General features: G+C 36.0%; 1 protein-coding gene and 1 non-coding gene across 2 annotated transcripts in view; one reads left to right on the top strand and one right to left on the bottom strand.

The window, feature by feature from the left end:
* Positions 1-18,277, top strand: part of LOC129952958 (protein N-terminal glutamine amidohydrolase) — a 265,831-nt gene that overhangs the window by 103,545 nt on the left and 144,009 nt on the right. The gene's annotated exons all lie outside the window — the stretch shown is intronic.
* Trnak-cuu (transfer RNA lysine (anticodon CUU)) lies at positions 17,903-17,975 on the bottom strand. The gene has a single exon. It is a non-coding gene; the product is annotated as a tRNA-Lys (tRNA).

An 18,277-nucleotide genomic window follows, 5' to 3' on the forward strand; every position in this document is an offset into this window, starting at 1 on the left:
GTACAAAATTGTTTTGGAGATAAAATCATTTCGTATTCTCAACGTTTTTGAGGTGACAAATTTGTTTTATAATTTAAAAAAAAACTAGTAACTGGATTTTTTTCAAAAAAAAATATACTGGTTTGGTATCATGGTACAATATATTATATACAATCTTATTCAAGTCTCTAGCGTTTTGGGTTCGTAAGATATGTAGGGTTAACCAAAATGTTCACCTTTTTTTAAACTGCTATGGTCAAAAACCGCCCACGCGATTTTCTTGAGAGGATTTTCTGCATCTTTCTGCCTTTTTCTCTTCTGGTGGTTGAGCTATGGACAACGAAAAAACGGTGCGAACGTACAGACTTACGAACGTACGTACACATTCACGAACAGATATCTTTCTAACAATCTTTTAATTCGACTTTAGGGACCTTGAAATTTCGAAAAATGTCAAAATTTTCAATTTGACACACCGGAACCATTACAATAACTTCCTATGGGATTATATATTTGTTTTTTATGATTGCGAAACTCTTGACTTCAATTCTACCAAAGTATCATGGCTTTTTAACAAATTTTCACTTAAGTCAAAATCTTTTTTGTCATCAATTTTTCATATTGATTTAGTCATTTTCGACAGTGGTTTTACTTTTTAAAAGTATCAATAAACAAAAACATTATTCCCAAAATAAAAATAAATATAAAAAAAGGAAGGAATTCATTATTTTGTAACTTAAACCATACTTCTTTTTCAATGTTGACAAAACGTGACTTTTTAAAACCAATATCTTACACCTCTTTTTCGTGATACAAAAAAGTAATAATATTAATGAATTGAGTTAAGCTTTCAATTTCTCTTCATTTTTTGAGATCAACGTATGAATGTCGGTTCGAGTCTATTAAATTCAACAAAAAGAAGAGAGATACATTTCTTTTCAAAACATGTACATATGTTCATGATGATAAGATAAAACAAATGTCCTTGAATAATATTTGGCAATAAATTTCACACAAATGACACTTTTAACCTTTTTTTTTCAATACGATGGCGATGTAATGAAGCGGCACGGCGGCGGCGGTGGCGCTGGCTTTGATGTAAAGTGTAATATTCTCTTATGTTTTTTGTGTCCTGAAATTAATCAACCATTTTGAAATCATGTGTCAGAAATCAATTCCAATTTCAAATTTTATTTGTTTAAATAAAAAAATACAAATCGACGAAAGTGGTTTTTTCTTTTTGATTTAAAAATAATGAACTTTATTTAAAAATGATTTGATATGAGTTCCAATAAATCTCATATTTTTCGTTGAACGCATGGAACGGGTCAAAATACTGTTTTTCAGAGCAATTTATGATCAACATTCTGTATAATACAGTTTGGTCATTAAAGTGCGCTAGTTAAGAGCCCGAATCCGACTCAAGATGCAATGAAATTAAAAAAAAAACAATCCCCGAACTAAAATCCGATCACCAAAAAATCAAGCTTGGAGCCTGATGCAAAAATTAAAAAAGGAGCTGGAATTCGACCGACACTGATAACTTTCCACGTGCTTGTCTGCTGATTTTGAGTTTTAAAAAATAAGTTTGATATCAATATTTTTTTTTTGTTCATGACATTTTTAGTCGGAAATCAATTTTCTGCAAGCTTTTTAGGTTTTTATTTTATGTAAAAAAAAAAACGTTGCTTTGATTTTTAAAAATTTTACCAGTTTATTAACAAAAACTTATTTCTCGTTGCATAACAATATTGTGAAAGTAATATAATTTTTTGTTCGTAAGATATTCGAGGTGACAAATTTTAATGAATTTTGTCTTCAAAACTATACTGATGGGTTTTGAGATTTGGCATTAAGATTAGAATATTCCGAACGTATGACAACAATATAATGTTTGTTAAAAAATTCAATTCAAATAACGTGTCAACAAAAATTGTTTCTATTGACAGATGTCCCTCTTTTTTCAAATCATTGGTCTAAGTCACAAAAATCCAACTCAGAATACACATTCTTCGAGATATACCGACTAATGTTTCCTTCATAAATTATGACCGAATCATTGAGAATTGAGTTCAATGACTCAAACACGTTCTCGTGGTTATGCGATAACTTTCAAATGGATATTTTTCCTTTTGTACTCAATCACACTTTATTTTACAAAATAAAGTTTTTTTTTGTTTTTATCTTATTTCTTGTGTTTTATTATAAAATAAGTAAGCCTGATGATGATACTTCATTCATGCTTTTTAAACTTCTATAGGGACATTACCAAAGCCAGCTCCATTAACTTTGATAAGATAGCCTCGGCACTAAAAAAATATGACAGTAGGTAAAGAATATTCTTTTTGTACTCAAAACATAAAAACATAAAAACAATCTCTTGACAAAAGAAGGAAAAATATTATTAAGGACCTATAAACTCGTTGTTTGTCTTTGGGAATAAAATTTAAAGCTTCTAAACGTATTCAAAAGTCTTCTCGTGTATAAATTTTGCTGACGAAATCCAACGAGAGTAATTTAGTGCAGGCCATATAAACATTTTTACCGACATACGTTCATATCTTCTATATTAACTGTTAACTGCCTCTAAACTGTTATTTAAGATTCCCTTTGTATTTTTAAGGAACACTCATATAACAACAACAAATAAAACCTTCAAAATGTCTCTACAAAATGAAAAATTAAGGACTTTTTTCGCCCTGTGAATATCACCATAAGCTACCAAATATATAATACTCTACCAACCAATGACATTTTATGAAGCCTCATATATATCTTTTTTTTTGAAGGAAAATATCCTTGTGCATGTCACATTAAGCGTATATTAATGTTATAAATAAAAATAAGGACCCGTCGTTTGTAAAAAGTTGATTTTTTCTTGCATTTTCTTCATTTTTTGTTTGTTCAATGTCAACAAAAAATGAAAATAAATAATATTATTAAAAAAAAGAAAACTTCTTCACTCATATAAAGTGGATACACAAAAAACCTATCATCCCAAAAGTGATGAATATTTAATTTGTAATCATAATGTTTCAACTTTATAGGCGACACATTTATTATGCTTTTAGTCGATTTTGCTTCTATTATGGACATATTCTTGAAAAATCGAAGAACAGAAAAATATAAAATAAAAATTGAAGGACTAACTTTTTCTTTTCTTTGTTTTTCTTTGCCCTCCTTTTGTTTGTACAGAAAAAAATAAAAATAATAATCATTGAAATGAAATTAATGGATTGCTTTTAAATTATAACCCATCTGTCTTTGTTTCAACAGACAAGTTCTAAGTATCATTGTCCTTGGCGATTTGAAGGTCGAGAATCAGATCTTTAATGGAGTTTATGTTGAAGTTGAAAGTCAACAACATATTAGGATTTATGGTATCCAATTTGGTATATCTGTCAATTTATTAAGACTTGAAATTCAATGAACATAGTAATTGAAAAGCTTTAATTTCACATTTGATTTAACATTTTCGTATGGCATACAAATTAAAGATTATGTATATGTTTCGAAAACGTCAAGGAGGTACATAAGTTTCGCTTTAGATCAAAATTCACAAAACATATGAATGATGTTCATAGACAAAAATGTCTTTAATTATATACATATACAAAATCTTCATATATAGAAAAAGCAAAATACTTAAAGTTAATGAATCTTTTTTTGTGATTTTTCGAAATACCAATTTTCGTTGTCTAAATCTAAGGAATTACCTGAAATATTGACTTCAAACAAATTTGGTTTTACAGAAAATAATATGGGAAGATGCAGAAAGTATTTTCAAAAACATTGAGAAGTTAATTTTTACTTGCGACATACACTCCTCGCCACTTGAATAGGCCACCCCTTGAATCTGTTTGTTTAAACCTCCATTGCTCCCAAACCAAGCATGCTAATTTTTTTTTTTTTATTGTAAACTAAACTTATTAAACAAACTTTTCCATCTAGCTCGGTCCCTAGCTAGAGTCTCCAGTTTCGCGCTCCAAGTCACTTTCTACTTGTGCGCGCCACCTGATCCGCGACCTTCCTCTACTGCGTTGTTCTGTGGGTTTGGATTCTAAGACTTTCCGGGACGGATCATTGGTTTCTATGCGCTCTACGTGACCCAGCCATCTTACTCGTTAGAATTTTACCGTTCTGGCTAAGTCTACGTCGCTGTGCAGCCCGTACAGCTCGTCGCTCCATCTTCTCCTCCACTCCCCTTCGATGCATACGAGACCGTAGATCACACGAAGAAATTTTCTCTCTAAACGACCAGAAGTGATTTCATCCGCTTTTTTCATAGTCCATGCTTCTGGACCGTATAGCGGGACGGGGATGATGAGGGTCTTATATAGCGACAAACCCAAATAAACAGCGGTTAGCAAGTGTTATTCTTAGTTTGAATTAAACTTAATTAAATTCTTCTTATTTGATCAAGAGAAAGTTTAAATCTTAAGGCTTTAAGTGTTAACAAAGTATCATCAACCAAAAACCAGCAAAATAAGGTGTCGACAATTTTTGCCACTTGAATATGACATTTTAATGAAAAACACATTCAAGAGACGTCTGCCTCTTTTTATAACAAAAATAACTTTAATTGTAGATAACTATAGTACTTTTTATACAAAAAAATTTTAGGTAGTGTGTTGAGCAACCTTTCTCTTCCAAAACTTCAAACATCCGTATTTTAAAAAGGTGTAAACAAACTAGCCAAATACTTAAGCGAAATCTAGCTCCAAGCTAATTTGATGTCTTCAGTAAATTCACACTCGAATATTTTTGTCCTGATTCATAAACTTGACTTTTCAAACATCCCCAAACATTTTCGATAATATTCAAATCTGGAGAATATGGCGCCCAGCTTAATAGGTCTACATAATATTGCAATAGCTGCAAAAGACAGCATGTGGCAAGGCATTCCACATTCGCATAGTACGGCTAAAGAACGAATCTCTGTACTTGACAGTACGACCGAAGATGGGCTCGAGGGTATATTGATGAGCATTCCTAGAAGCGCGAGTATTAAGGTTGAACTGTTTAAGGGAAGGAATGTAACTGGCTATTTCTCTAGAGCATAAACCATTAAAATAACGGCAAAAGAGGGTGAGACAAGAAAAATTTCGACGATGTTCATGTGACGTAAATGATCTTATGAAGGTAATATCAAAATCAATCTAAATGCTCTACGTTCAATACTATTCAAGAGGCTTAAGTAAGTTGCAGGAGCACCAGCCCAAATATGGGAGTTATACTCAAGCTTTTGACGTATATAAGTCTTGTAAATAACAGCCATATCAGAGGGAGAGAAAAACTTCTTGCATCGAATTAGAAAACCCAAACATCTTGCAGCATTTTTTGCGACATCGCGTATGTGATCGTTCCACAAAAGGTGGTTGTTGATACACATACCAAGAATATCGGGATGTTCAGTTTCCTCGATGCAAGTGCCATTTATGGATAATGGCAAGGGGGAGGGGTATATTTCGCTTTAACGATACAAGACAGCATTGCGTTTTCGAAGCATTAAATACCACGTGGTTTCCTATTCCCTATTGTACAATGCTGTTTAGGTCGGAATGTAATGAGCTTATCATATTTTGTTTTTGCAGTTCCACATCCGAAGTAGAGGGGTGTGAATCTGAAAACGAATATGAAAAGCTGAGAGTACTATCGTCAGCGAAACAATGTATTGGATTAGATGTTGCAGACAGGGGATCATTAATAAAAATTAGAAAGAGTGTTGGAGATAAAACAGAGCCCTGGGGCCAACCAGCATTCATTTTGTGGTTTTCAGACTTGAATCCATCCAATACAACTTGTATTGGACGATTCGAAAAGTAATTACTAATCCAATGAAGGAGGGATTCATGAAAACCGAAAGCAAATCAAAAGTGGACCTAGAGCTACGAAAGACATACGATCATTAAAAAGCTTCCGTTCCTCAAGATATTTCTTGAGCTGATATTTAATCATCGTTTCCATGACCTTGGAAAGAAGGGACGTAAATGCAATCGGTCGATAATTAGACCTTGAGGAAGGTTCGCTTTTTTTGGGAATAGGCTGGACAAATGCCGTTTTCCATCCGCTCGGAACGAGACCTGAGGAGTAGAAAAGATGAAAAAGCTTGCGCAGTGGTTTTGCCAGCGTTAAAAAACACCTCTTCAGAACAATAGCGGGGATACCATCCGGACCAGTGGATTTATGTGTGTTTAGATCTCTTAGGACTCTTGCCACAGTACGAGTGAGAAAAAAGATTGGTCCCATAGAATCACTAACTCGCTCAAGTACAGGCGAAGTCATAACACTCACTGGCAGCGTTGAATTGGCGCGGAACTGCCTAGCAAATAAATTTGCTTTCTCTAAAGAGCTAACAAATGGAACCGAGGAAGAAGAAGAATTTCTTATATTTTTTACAAATGACCAAAAATTTTGACTGCCTTTGGAACATTGCAGCATTTTTTGCCGTAATTTTTGGTCATGTAAAAATTGCAAATTGCGTTGCAGGCCTTCCTAGCTTGCTTGAACTTATTCCGGTTTTCCTCAGTTGGTTTGGCTTTAAAACAACGTAAACTTACCTTCTTAACCCTAATAACCTCTTTACAGCTCGCATCGAACCATGCGTTTTTCTTAGGTCTGTTGCTTTTAACCCTATTCGTGATGAAAGTTCTAATTCCGCGTATCAGCGCGTATTGCCTAACGGTTCTATTGGGAGCTCTATCTTTATCTTGAGAGTTTTTACACGAGAAATTTGCTGATATGACACAATGGTCAGATGTGCCTAGAGGAGATAGAACACTAATAGTGTACTTACGAGGGACAGAGGTAAGAAAGAAGTCAAGAGTGTTTTCTGCTCTACCTACCACATCCGATATCCGAGTGGGCTCGTTGACCAGCTGAGTTAGGTGGTTTAATTTAGCGAAGATCTCAGCACACACTCCATCTGGTGTTGAATGGCCCGAATGTTGAAGCCATGAAGAATTGTGTACATTGAAATCGCCCGTAACAACGATTTCAGTGCGAGTATAGGACGAAACAATTCTTTGGATGGAATCAGACAAAGCATCAAATTCTGGAACTTATTCAAAAACTTATAACGACTTTTAACAAGAACTTGATATTTGTACATAAAAAAAGATGAGTTGGACAAAGATATACGGCACTATATAAGTATTCCGTTTTCTTGTTATGAACAATTGCAAATAAACTATACTTGGTGTCTTAATTAAAGGACGACGAGTGTATAGGAATTATCTATATGGCAAGTAGTACCCGTGGCATGATGGTTAGTGCGTTGGACTCAGTCGTTCTTTGACTTCCAGAGAGATAACAAGTGTTAAAAGTGATTGCTAGTTAATTTAAAATTAAAAAAATTTATAAAGTGCATTTGTGGGGTTTTCCTTTTAAGAAGGCATTAAGCCGCAATTTCATCAACTAAACGGTAGCCCAGTGGAGGTGGCGTCCGCAGACAAGCCCAGGGGTCGTGGGTTCGAGTCCCAGAGCGAGTCAGTGAAAAATTTGGAAGCTTTTTTTCATAATCGGGAAATTGCCGATTTTATAAATTGGGAAAAAAGGCAAATGATGAAAGAGAAAAGAGCAGGGGTATCGAAAGATACCTCTGCCAATACATCAGGCGATGTTGCGGTGGTGCCAGCAGCGGTACCGCAAAAAACCGCAACAACATCAGGTCAGGCATCTGACCAGTCAAAGACCTACAAAAGAAAGCTGACGAAACAAAGTCCAAATAAGGTAAAGAGGACCAATTCGGCTAAACGGCAGGCCAACAAAAAAAAAAAATGGAGAAGAGGGAAGGAATCACCACGGACAGTGAATTCTCAGACTACGCCGAGTCTGAGAAAACTGAATATATGTCAGAAGGTGGAGAGGGGCTCTTCAGGTCTCCAAATAAGGATTTAATCCAATCGGAGCCAGAGCCAGTCCCGCAGACAAACAAGGCTTTGGAGGTAGCGGCGGACCTCCAAGATGAAAGAGAACTGGTGCAGGCCCTGCAAGACAAACAGGCAGCCATCAGCCAGTTCGAGCAAAGCCTAAATAAGCTCAAGGAGGAAATTGAGCCCCTCCTCAGTCAGCTAAAGCTGAAACAAGAGGCGCGCCGAAAGCAAGAGGCAGCCCAAAAACAACAGCAGCAAATAATGCAACAGCAGCAAAAACAACAGCAACAACAACTACAGCAGCAAAAACAGCCACAAGCCAAGCCCGCTCCCAAAAACACAGGAGCGGAGCAAACTAAAAAAATGTCATCTGCAGTGACAGGTCCAATGTCCGAGGGCCCATCGACTTCGGCTAAGGCCAGACAACAGCTACAAACAAGGCAACAAGAACAGCAGAAGCAGCAGCAGCAACATCAACAGCAGCAAAGTCAACAACAGCAACAGAAGCAGCAACAGAAACAGCAACAGCAGCAGCAACACCAGAAACAACCACAGGCCAAGAAAGAAAAAATACCACCAATTAGGACCCATAGAGTTGACCTGGACGACATAAAACAGGTATGTAAGTCGGCCACTAAGGGCAATTTTTTAATTAAACTCTTAAGCGAAAAAGAAAAGAATTATTCGGTCCAGTGCTTCTCACTGGCCGAATACAAGTTAGTAAAAGGGTTGCTAAAAGAGGCCACAGCTGAGTTCTTCAGCTACACGCCAAAAAGTGAAAAGTTTAAGACGGTCCTTCTGAAGGGCATAAGTTCCTGCACGGAACCGGAGGAGCTCTTAGCTGAGCTCCGCCAAAAAGCCAGTGACGATCTCGATTTTATCGGGGTCAAGCCTTTCACTACGGTGAAGTCAAGACGAGGGGGTTATAGGCTGCCAATGTTCCTCGTAACATTATCGCCCCAAAGCAGTTTGAATAGTGTCGACAGAATCGTATCTCTCGACAATCAAGCTGTACGCTGGGAGACATTAAAAAGGCACGACGACATTCTACAATGTACGAAGTGCCAGAGGTTTGGCCATGCCAATGCCAACTGCAATATGCAGTTGCGTTGTGTGAGGTGCGGAGAAACCCACAAAGAAGGAGAGTGCAAGCTGGGGAATGAGCGGGTTGAGGATTTGACCCTGCTCAAGTGTGTCCTTTGTGGAAACCAAGGGCACCCGGCTAACTATAGGGGTTGCCCTAAGGTCCAGGAAATGAAGCAAAAACAGGCCAGTCAAAAAGCCGAAAAAAGTCGAACAGTTCGACAGGCTCCAACACAAAAATTCGTGGATCCCAAATTCTCTTACGCCCAAATGGTGTCAGGGAATGGGAATACGAGACAGGCTCTACCAACGGTTGCCCCCAAGGCCCCTGTGCCTAAGGCACCAGAGGTGCAGCCTGACATTGTAGCCTTGTTGTTGAGCATTCAAGGTCAACTAACAGGGCTGCAAAGTCAGATAAAGGAGCAAGGCAAAAGGGTAGATCATCTCTACTCTTTGTTGCCTGGCCTGGCGCAATTTAGACCATAATGGGCGCGCTGCCGGAGACGCGCCTTAAAGTCCTAGCTGTGAATGTAAATTCACTGATAAGGATTGAACGAAGAGCCAATATGTTCCAATTGTTGAAAGACTACAGTCCCGATGTGTTTATGGCTAGCGAAACTAAGCTAAACCACAAACACAAATTGACTCATAAAAATTACAATATCGTAAGAAGAGACCGGCCCGATTCCACTCAAGGGGGCGGTGTCGCTCTCTTTATACGAAAAGGCATTAATTATAAAGTCATATACAACAATGAATTGCGAAAGCTCAAGACGCTAGAAGTTTGCGTTGTATGCATCTCTCTCTCTCAAGGGAAGCGGATGTATATGATTGCGGCTTATGCGGCTGGAGCTCCGCAGGTTACTTACTTTGCTTCAGAACTCGAGATTGTTTTTAGGGAACTTAAACTGAGCTTGGAAGAAAACTATTTCATCTTGGCCGGTGATTTGAACGCAAAACATGAAGATTGGGGAAATCAACATAGTAATCCCAGAGGTAATCATCTCTTTAATTTGATGAATCTTTACAGCGTTGAGTATGGCGTCGACCTGCTGGCTACTGAAAGGCCATCGTATCCAAGAAGCGGCTCCTTTCTGGACCTTTTGCTTTACGACACCAGACTGACAGTTACAGACAAAGTGGGTAATCACCCGCGAAACTGCTTACAGACAGTCGAGTACGACAGTGATCACTGCGGACTGGCTGCTGTAATGCAGATTCCGAACGAACGCGTGGAGTTGGAGGAATACGTTCCAACGCATTCTTACAATTACAGTAAGATGCGGTGGCCTCGTTTCACCAATGCCCTAGCGAGAGAACTTCGTTCGAGTGACATAGCCCCACCAAACAACAGAAACCTGACAAATACAGAAATCGACCAACACTTACAACAGATGGACGAAACAATAAAACGAACGATGGAACGGACAATCCCAAAGTACAAAGAACGGGACCAAATGGACGCTTACAGAAACGCGACAATTGACGCACTACGTAGGCACAAAAGTGGCTTACTGACAAGACTCAAAAACTTGCACAGACGACTTACAGACCCACGCGACTTGGAGGTTAGGACACTGAAATCGTCAATAAAAAATGTCAATCTGTTGATTAAGGAGAACTACAGGCTATCAATTAACAAGTATTGGGACCGCAAGATCCGGTCAGTTAATTCGAGTGACCCTAGTATGTTCCCCAAAATCAACAAGATATTCAGGAAAAAAAACGATAATGACCTTCCGTGTCTTAAACTCCAAAGAACCGAAGAAAACAGAGACGTACTCATGACAGCGCAAATAGATCCAGAAGAAGCCATCTTTGACGATGACTTTTATATAATTGAAGATCCGAAAGAAAAAGTGGAGGCGGTGGGAGCTGCTTTCCAGCAAGTGTACAAGGTGAATGTTAGCATTCGCCCCAACCACGACCTGGAAAACAGAGCCCTACTTAATCACTTTTACCTTCGAAATGATATGACACAATGGCGATCTGAGAACCGCGGTTTCATGCGGTTCAATGACGATTCCTTGGCAAATGCCATAATCGCCGAGCAAACGGGACCAAGTCCTTTGTTAGTGACGAAGGTTGAGCTTCAGCTCATCTTCAATTCAATAAAAAACAAAAAGTCAGCAGGTTTCGATGGTATATCCAACGTTGTACTAAGACATTTACCGATGGAAGCAATTGACATATACACCACGCTCTTTAATAATGCACTGAATAATGCATATTATCCAGCGCATTGGAAGACCGCTGTGGTTCATCCTCTCCCGAAAAAGGGAAAGGACAACTCCAACCCGTCAAATCTTCGGTCGATAAGTCTTCTTCCGAGCATCAGCAAAGTTTTCGAAAAGATCATTAATAGGGCTCTGACTAAGTGGGCTGCGGACAACAAAATAATTCCGGATAAACAGTTCGGGTTCAAGGCGGGTCATGACACAATTCATGCTGCGTCTAAACTCGTTTCTGATATCCAATGGAATAAATCAAAACAACAATGCACAGGTGCTGTTCTGGTTGATTTGGAAAAGGCCTTTGACACCGTATGGTTAGAGGGTCTTTACCTAAAACTGAGCAGGCTTGGCATAAGCAAGCCATTGTTGTACATACTTTATGATATGCTTAACGGTAGAAAGTTTGTTGTCAAAAGTGGCAATGTAACTTCTACCACAACATTCTCAATTAAAAATGGTCTTCAACAGGGAGCGGTGAATTCGCCGATTCTCTTCAGCATTTACACCAGCGATCTGATAGGTAGTCTTACAAAGGCAATTGCGTACGCCGACGATCTAATTGCGTACAGAACGGCCCGAAAGGTTGAGGTTATTAGAATTCTCTTGCAGCGTGATTTCGACAAGATTCAGCGATATTGCGACGACTGGAAACTGAAAATAAATGTCCAGAAGTCAGAGACAATTCTGTTCCGGACTCCGTTGGCTGGGGCCACGAGGGATACGTGTAAGAATTGGCGCAAGATGGTCATCGTTGATCTTCACGGGCAGCCATTGGCGAGCAAAAGTGTAGTGAAGTACCTCGGTATCTGGTTAGATCAGTATTTATATTTCGACAGACATATAAATGCTGCTCTGACCAGGGCCAGAGGAGCCTTCGCTCTGACGAAACGACTGTTTTTTAGCAGTCGGCTTGACCCCAGAGTGAAGGTAATTTGCTACATGGCCCTCATACGGCCAATGATCGTTTATGGTTGTCCTGTGTGGTTCAGCGTTGCCCCTTCCCAGATGGAGAAGTTTCGGGTGTTCGAGCGGCAGTGTTTACGACGCTGTACCGGCTTATATCGAACAGCCGAATCTTCTTATGTGCATTACTATTCAAACGAGGTCCTATACAACGGGGCTCGAATCAACAGAATTGACAATTTCGTGATAAAACTCGTTCGAGGTCACATTGCAAGAGCTATGTCTTCGACCAACAATTTAATTTTCGGGGCGTTCTATCCGAACGACGAGTATTTTGAGAGTGCACGCTTGAGCGGCTTCATTCCTCCAGAGGCATTCCTCTTTTTAGATAGATGCGGTCTGATACAGGATAGATTGGCAGTTCCGTTAATCTACCACGTCAGACGAAGAACCGTGGATAGGCGACTCCTGTACAATCGGGACGTCATGGCACAAGGCGGAGCAGAGCTCCTTCGGTTCAGTAGGGCTGTGTCCGAACGGGACCGAACTGATAGGGTGAAGCAGGAGAACCAGTTTTGGTGGCTTCAATCGGCACTTGATAGTGGGTAGTCGGGATGGGGTTTTAAGCCTTGGCCGGCTTACATACTTGTTTTATAGTTTTAGGGTTTAGTTTTAAGTAGAATAGGCATGGTGGCACGAAAAAAAAAAATTTAAAAAAAAAAAAAAACAAAAAAACAAAAAAAATAAAAAAAAAAAAAAAAAAAAAAAACATTACAAAACATTAAAAAAAAAAAAGAAATAAAAATAAAAAAAAAAAAAAAAAAAGACAACGAAATATGAAAAACAAAAATGTTAGATAGTTAGATTTGCTGCTGTGGTTGTTCTAGTTTTAAGTAGTTTATAGGTAGAATAGGTAGTTTAAGTTAGTTTTTAAGTTTTATTTAAGGACCTAATTTTAAGTAGTTTGTAAGTAAAAATAAATAAAAAAGGTTATTGATATTAGTTTTTTCAAAATTTTCTAATAAAAACAAAACAAATAAAATTTAAATTGAAGTAAAATAGATCTTAAGGCCGAAAGGCATTAGTAATTAGTGTTATAGTTTAGCTTAGAGTGTCCGTATAGGACCATTAAGTTAGTTGTAAGTTATGGATAATTAGGCTAGTTTTATGAATTTTTGTCTAGCTTTAAGATAGGTTTAAGATTGAATTAAATAAAAATGAATTTGAAAAAAAAAAAAAAAAAAAGTGCGTTGGACTGTCATGCAAGGGGTCTTGGGTTCAATCCCTGCCTGTGCCAGCTTAATTTAAAAAAAAAAATAATTTTCGCGGGTACTGCCTCTTGCGAGGAATTGACAAATCCTTCAAGAGTAATTCTTGTCATGAAAAAGTGCTTTCTCAAAATAGCCGTTCGGATTCGGCCTTAAATTGTAGGTCCCTTCCATTCCTGACAACAGTACTCGCACACAGGAATGGTTGAGAGTTGTAAGTCACTAGGCCCTGGTTCACAACGGACTGTTGCGCCACCCCATTTGATTTTGATTTTGATATGGCAAGTAATAATTAAAGTCTTAAGCCGGTAAGGTTTTTTCTTTCATTTTTTAAGACTAAATATAACAGTAGTTCCTATTTAAATTTGTTGGTCAAAAATTGAAAATTCGAATTTTCTCAAAAATCAACCGATACATTTTTTTAAATTGTTTCTAACATTTTTTTTTTTAATTTTTTCAATAAGAAAAATAAATTTTTGTTTGGCTCCAGAAGAGTACCCGCTATTGAACCGTTATTTTATTCTTAAGTTTTCTCAAGAACTTATGAGCCGATTTTGATAATTTTGTAATGCTCAAGCCTCTTTACTGCCTTCGTAATATATTTTAATGATCAAAAATGGCATCAATTATTTTTTGGATGTTTAAAGAGATATTAAAAAATAATAAGCTTTTAATAACTTCATACTAAAATCATTTTTTAACTCAAATTAAAAAATTATACATAGACAAAATAATTTCAAAAATACCGCCCTAACGATTTTTTAAAACAAATTATTAAATGAAGGTTTTCTTGTTTAATAAATTGGAATTTTAATGAATTATTTTCCAGGCCACATTTTTAAATCTTAAAATACAGCAAACATTTTTTGAACAGAACTTTTGGATATACGAGCGAGCAAGTTCTTTTTATAAATGAAAATAAATTATAAAATATATTTACCACCTCGAATATTTTCAGCCAAAAAATAATTTTAAGATCCATACTTATTTAAACGATAAAACTGAAAACATTTGCTAAAATTATGAGAAAATTCGAAGTAACGACTTTTTACAATAAAATAAAAAAGGTAACAAGAAAACACTACTAAAAGTTGATAACTACTACTAATATTGATAAAAAAAATATTGCCTTAAAAACTAATTTTATCTTTTAAACAATATTGTTTTTAACATTTATTAATTTTTTCAGAAAAATTCAAGGGTAATTTATTAAAAAAAAAAGAATCCAAAAAATTAACATTATTGATAAAACCTGTTATTCGTTTCAAATATCTCGAGAATAGATAATGGTTTTGAATTCAAAATTATTTCATTCTATGCAAAATTTAGTTACTAACTCAAGATAATGATTTTTATAAAAATCCAAATAGTTTTTTTTATATAAGAAATTTAAACTTGAAAAGTGCTGCTAATATTAATAAAAAAATGTCGCGAATAAAATAGAAATTGAAATCAAGCTTAACTTTTTTTGATGAATTGAGTTGACAACTATTTTTTACAAAAACATCCCAAATGCACTACTTATTTGAAAACCATGCATTTACTTAATTGGAACGATGAATCGTCAAGAAATGTTAAAATATTTAATTTTACAAATCGGACCGAATACTAAAACTGGGTCTGCCTGAAAATTAAAAATGAAATTCAAAATATAAGGCATGTATAAAAAACGTTTTATTGTAAAATAATGAAATTCTAAAATAAAAGGCTTTTCATAATATCTCCAAATAATTACTTAATATCTTCCAATTCGTTTCTCTCACAAAGTTAAAATTGAGGTTTATTTCGTACCTTAGGTTTAAAGATACTTTCACAGTCAATGTTCAAAGTTGTCAAGTCTTGTTGTTAAACAAAAATGTCGTTGTTAATTCATGGTTTCGACTTGTTTATAAATACAACATTTGTTAAAAGAAATAAATTCTAGCCAATATCTGACATTGGATTCGAAATGTCGTTTTTAAATTAAATCAATGTTCAAAATATATATTTCCATGTGAATAAACATTAATAAAATGTAGCAAATCTCGTAAGTTAAAAAAGAACAGCAAGACTTATTTTCCAAACAAAGGAACAATAAATTTTCGAATGAAGTCCATCGTATGACAGATGTCGATTTTCGATTATATATCGGCACGCAACGCGATTCACAAAAAAGAGCAATTCAAATGTCTACGTGCAGGATATCTGCTTCTATACCTATTCCTATTCCTCGATCCAGTTCTCTGTTTTTTCTGTCAAAGACAGGCTTCAATTACTGCACCAATCAAATGGCATCGTTTTTGGCTCCTCGTTCTCGCATCCAATATGTAGTTCCTGAGCTTAGAAAATCAATTTTTTCTATTAAAGTTTCTTGTTTTGTTTTCATTATTTTTTCATTTCAACCCAAACTCAACACTCTCGAAAATTTCGTTTTCTTTTTCAATTCGATTCGAATTTTAGCATTTTCATTTTTTAAAAGTCGATGATAGGTACACTTACTCTACCAACCTTAAACATTGACATAATCCTGGGAGCGAAAGAAATACATTTTTTCCAATGACTTACCTACCCACATCCCCAATTTTGGGAGGTACGTGTTTTTGTAAGGATATGTTCATGTTCAAGTGTCCTCATCATTCATTCCATCTTTGTACGAGCGTCAATTCTGATGCTGAAACATTAGATGGATGAAATGAAGAAATGTTGGGCGGATGATTCGAAATCGAAGGAGGTAGAGAATTAGGAGGCGAGACGAAAACGAAAAGCATACCGCCCATTGACAACAAATTTAATGCCCCTGTCACACTTATGATACGATATCCTTGTGATGATCTTAAGAGCCATTATCGACCGAATTGCTTTATAGTCCTTGTTGTTTTTTTTTTTTTATTTTTGTTTTGCTGGTGGCCCGTCCATTATCCTGCGTCGTCGTCGACTTAAGAAGACGACAAGGACGACGGCAACAACAACTTCAGGATACACATTTCAAAGCAATACACTTAGAATTGTTATATGTTTAGATATATAAATTTTGTACGTATCTTGAAAATGTGATTTAAGGATGATGAGGTTTGAAAAAGACGACAAAACTTGAAGAAGAAATAGTTTCGATGTTTATGGGGAGTAAACAGAGCCCTTAAATCGTTTGGAAGCGATTTTTACGTAACGATTATAGTTTTGGCGTTCTTTTTTTTTTTACTTTTTGTTTCTTCTTCTTAAAGAGACATTCCAGACAATTATTTATTTGGAAAAGAAAGTTTTCGTCTTTACGTAAAGGGTGTTTTTTTGTTAGCTGCATGAGAAGTTTCCAAGATTGTTGTTGTATTGAATAAGGTTTGGAAAATTATCATGAATCGTTTAACGTTAAAAACCGTATTCAAATTATGTGGAAACTTACTTTGAAAAATACATCTGTTCAGGAAGTTCATAGAGCACTTGGTCTTTTTTACGGTGTTTAAGCATGAAGCTCATTTCTGGTTAAATAGTTTAGTCGATAACCTTCGACGTGTATAGAGCGAAAACAATTCTCAAGCCATTAACAGATCACCATTAAATCTTTAAATCATTAAATGGAAAGTCGCCAGTCTACGCCGATAAGTCTGTTGTTGTTGATGTTGGGAAAAGTCATCGAGGTGGTCATATAAAAACACTCTTAGTTTATTCCAATTCAAAGTTCTATGTCTCAAAGAGAAACATCCTCTGTTCTTCAAAGTTCTCATACTCTTAAAAAAACACTCAATGTAACTACTGCTTCTTTTTCCTTCATATGCGAATACTTTAAAAAACTTTAAAAACGTAAGTTTTGAGCAGTTTTTGAACAACTTAAACTTTTTCAAAGGATTTCTTTGATAAAAATTGTTCATAGAATAAGCCAAAAGAGCACAAAAGGAATTAAATATATATGATAAATAGGTAAGGTCTACCTTACCTTAACTTTACCTTTCGACCATTTAGCTTTGAATTTGTGTCTTTTTGAGTGTTTATGATGTGTGTAATGTGCATAGAGTACAAAGAAAAGTGGATTTTGTAGAATGCACTTCTCATAAGAGGATTACAATTGATTATAATGCACACCACAACTTCATACATACATACATACATATGTGTTCTGTACCTACTCTGAGTATAGTTTATGGTTTTGCTCTATTGAACTTTATGTTGTGGTTAAATGACCCACAATGGTCAACTTGAATTGATCCTTTGAGGTAACATTTTAATCTTTTGATTGATGTCCATCTTGTGATGTGACGAAACAGGTTCTTATATAGGAAACAATTGTTTTCATCAGCTTTTTCAATATTCATTTTTTTAAATTTTTTACGAAAAAGCATAAGGTAGATAAACTTTTGAGAGGTTATATAGAATTTCTATTTATTTAGAATGAAATTTCTATACATTTAAAATATTCAAATTTGAAGTAATCAAGTACGATACATTTTCTATAAGCTTTCTATGTAAGACACGTATACACATTTTTTTCGTGCCTCTTATTTTAGTTATTTAGAAAACTTGAAGTAAAAACGCTATTTTAAGAGATAGTGTAAGAATTGTTTGTAAATTGTTAGCTGAGAAAAAATGTAGTCGCCCAACGTGGGGCTCGAACCCACGACCCTGAGATTAAGAGTCTCATGCTCTACCGACTGAGCTAGCCGGGCAGTTTAAAACTGATCCATACACTCCGGAGATGCGAAATGGTCAAAAGACACAAATAATTCTAATTTTAAATACCAAACTTAAATAGTTCCAAGTTGCTGAAGTGGTTAATATTGCTCAGCTTTTTTTGTGTGGGTTGTGGTATAAATAAATTAGCCTAAAGGAATAAAAACTGAAACAGAAATTGTTAAAAAAGTCTGTAAATTAAGTACGTATACGCCTGAGTGAATAATTACGAGTGAAATTGTTAAATTTGACGTAGTACTTAAACAGGAATAAACTATCAACCAAAACAGAGTTTAAT

The sequence above is a fragment of the Eupeodes corollae genome, chromosome 3, assembly GCF_945859685.1.
Source record: "Eupeodes corollae chromosome 3, idEupCoro1.1, whole genome shotgun sequence".
Lineage (NCBI taxonomy): Eukaryota > Metazoa > Arthropoda > Insecta > Diptera > Syrphidae > Eupeodes > Eupeodes corollae.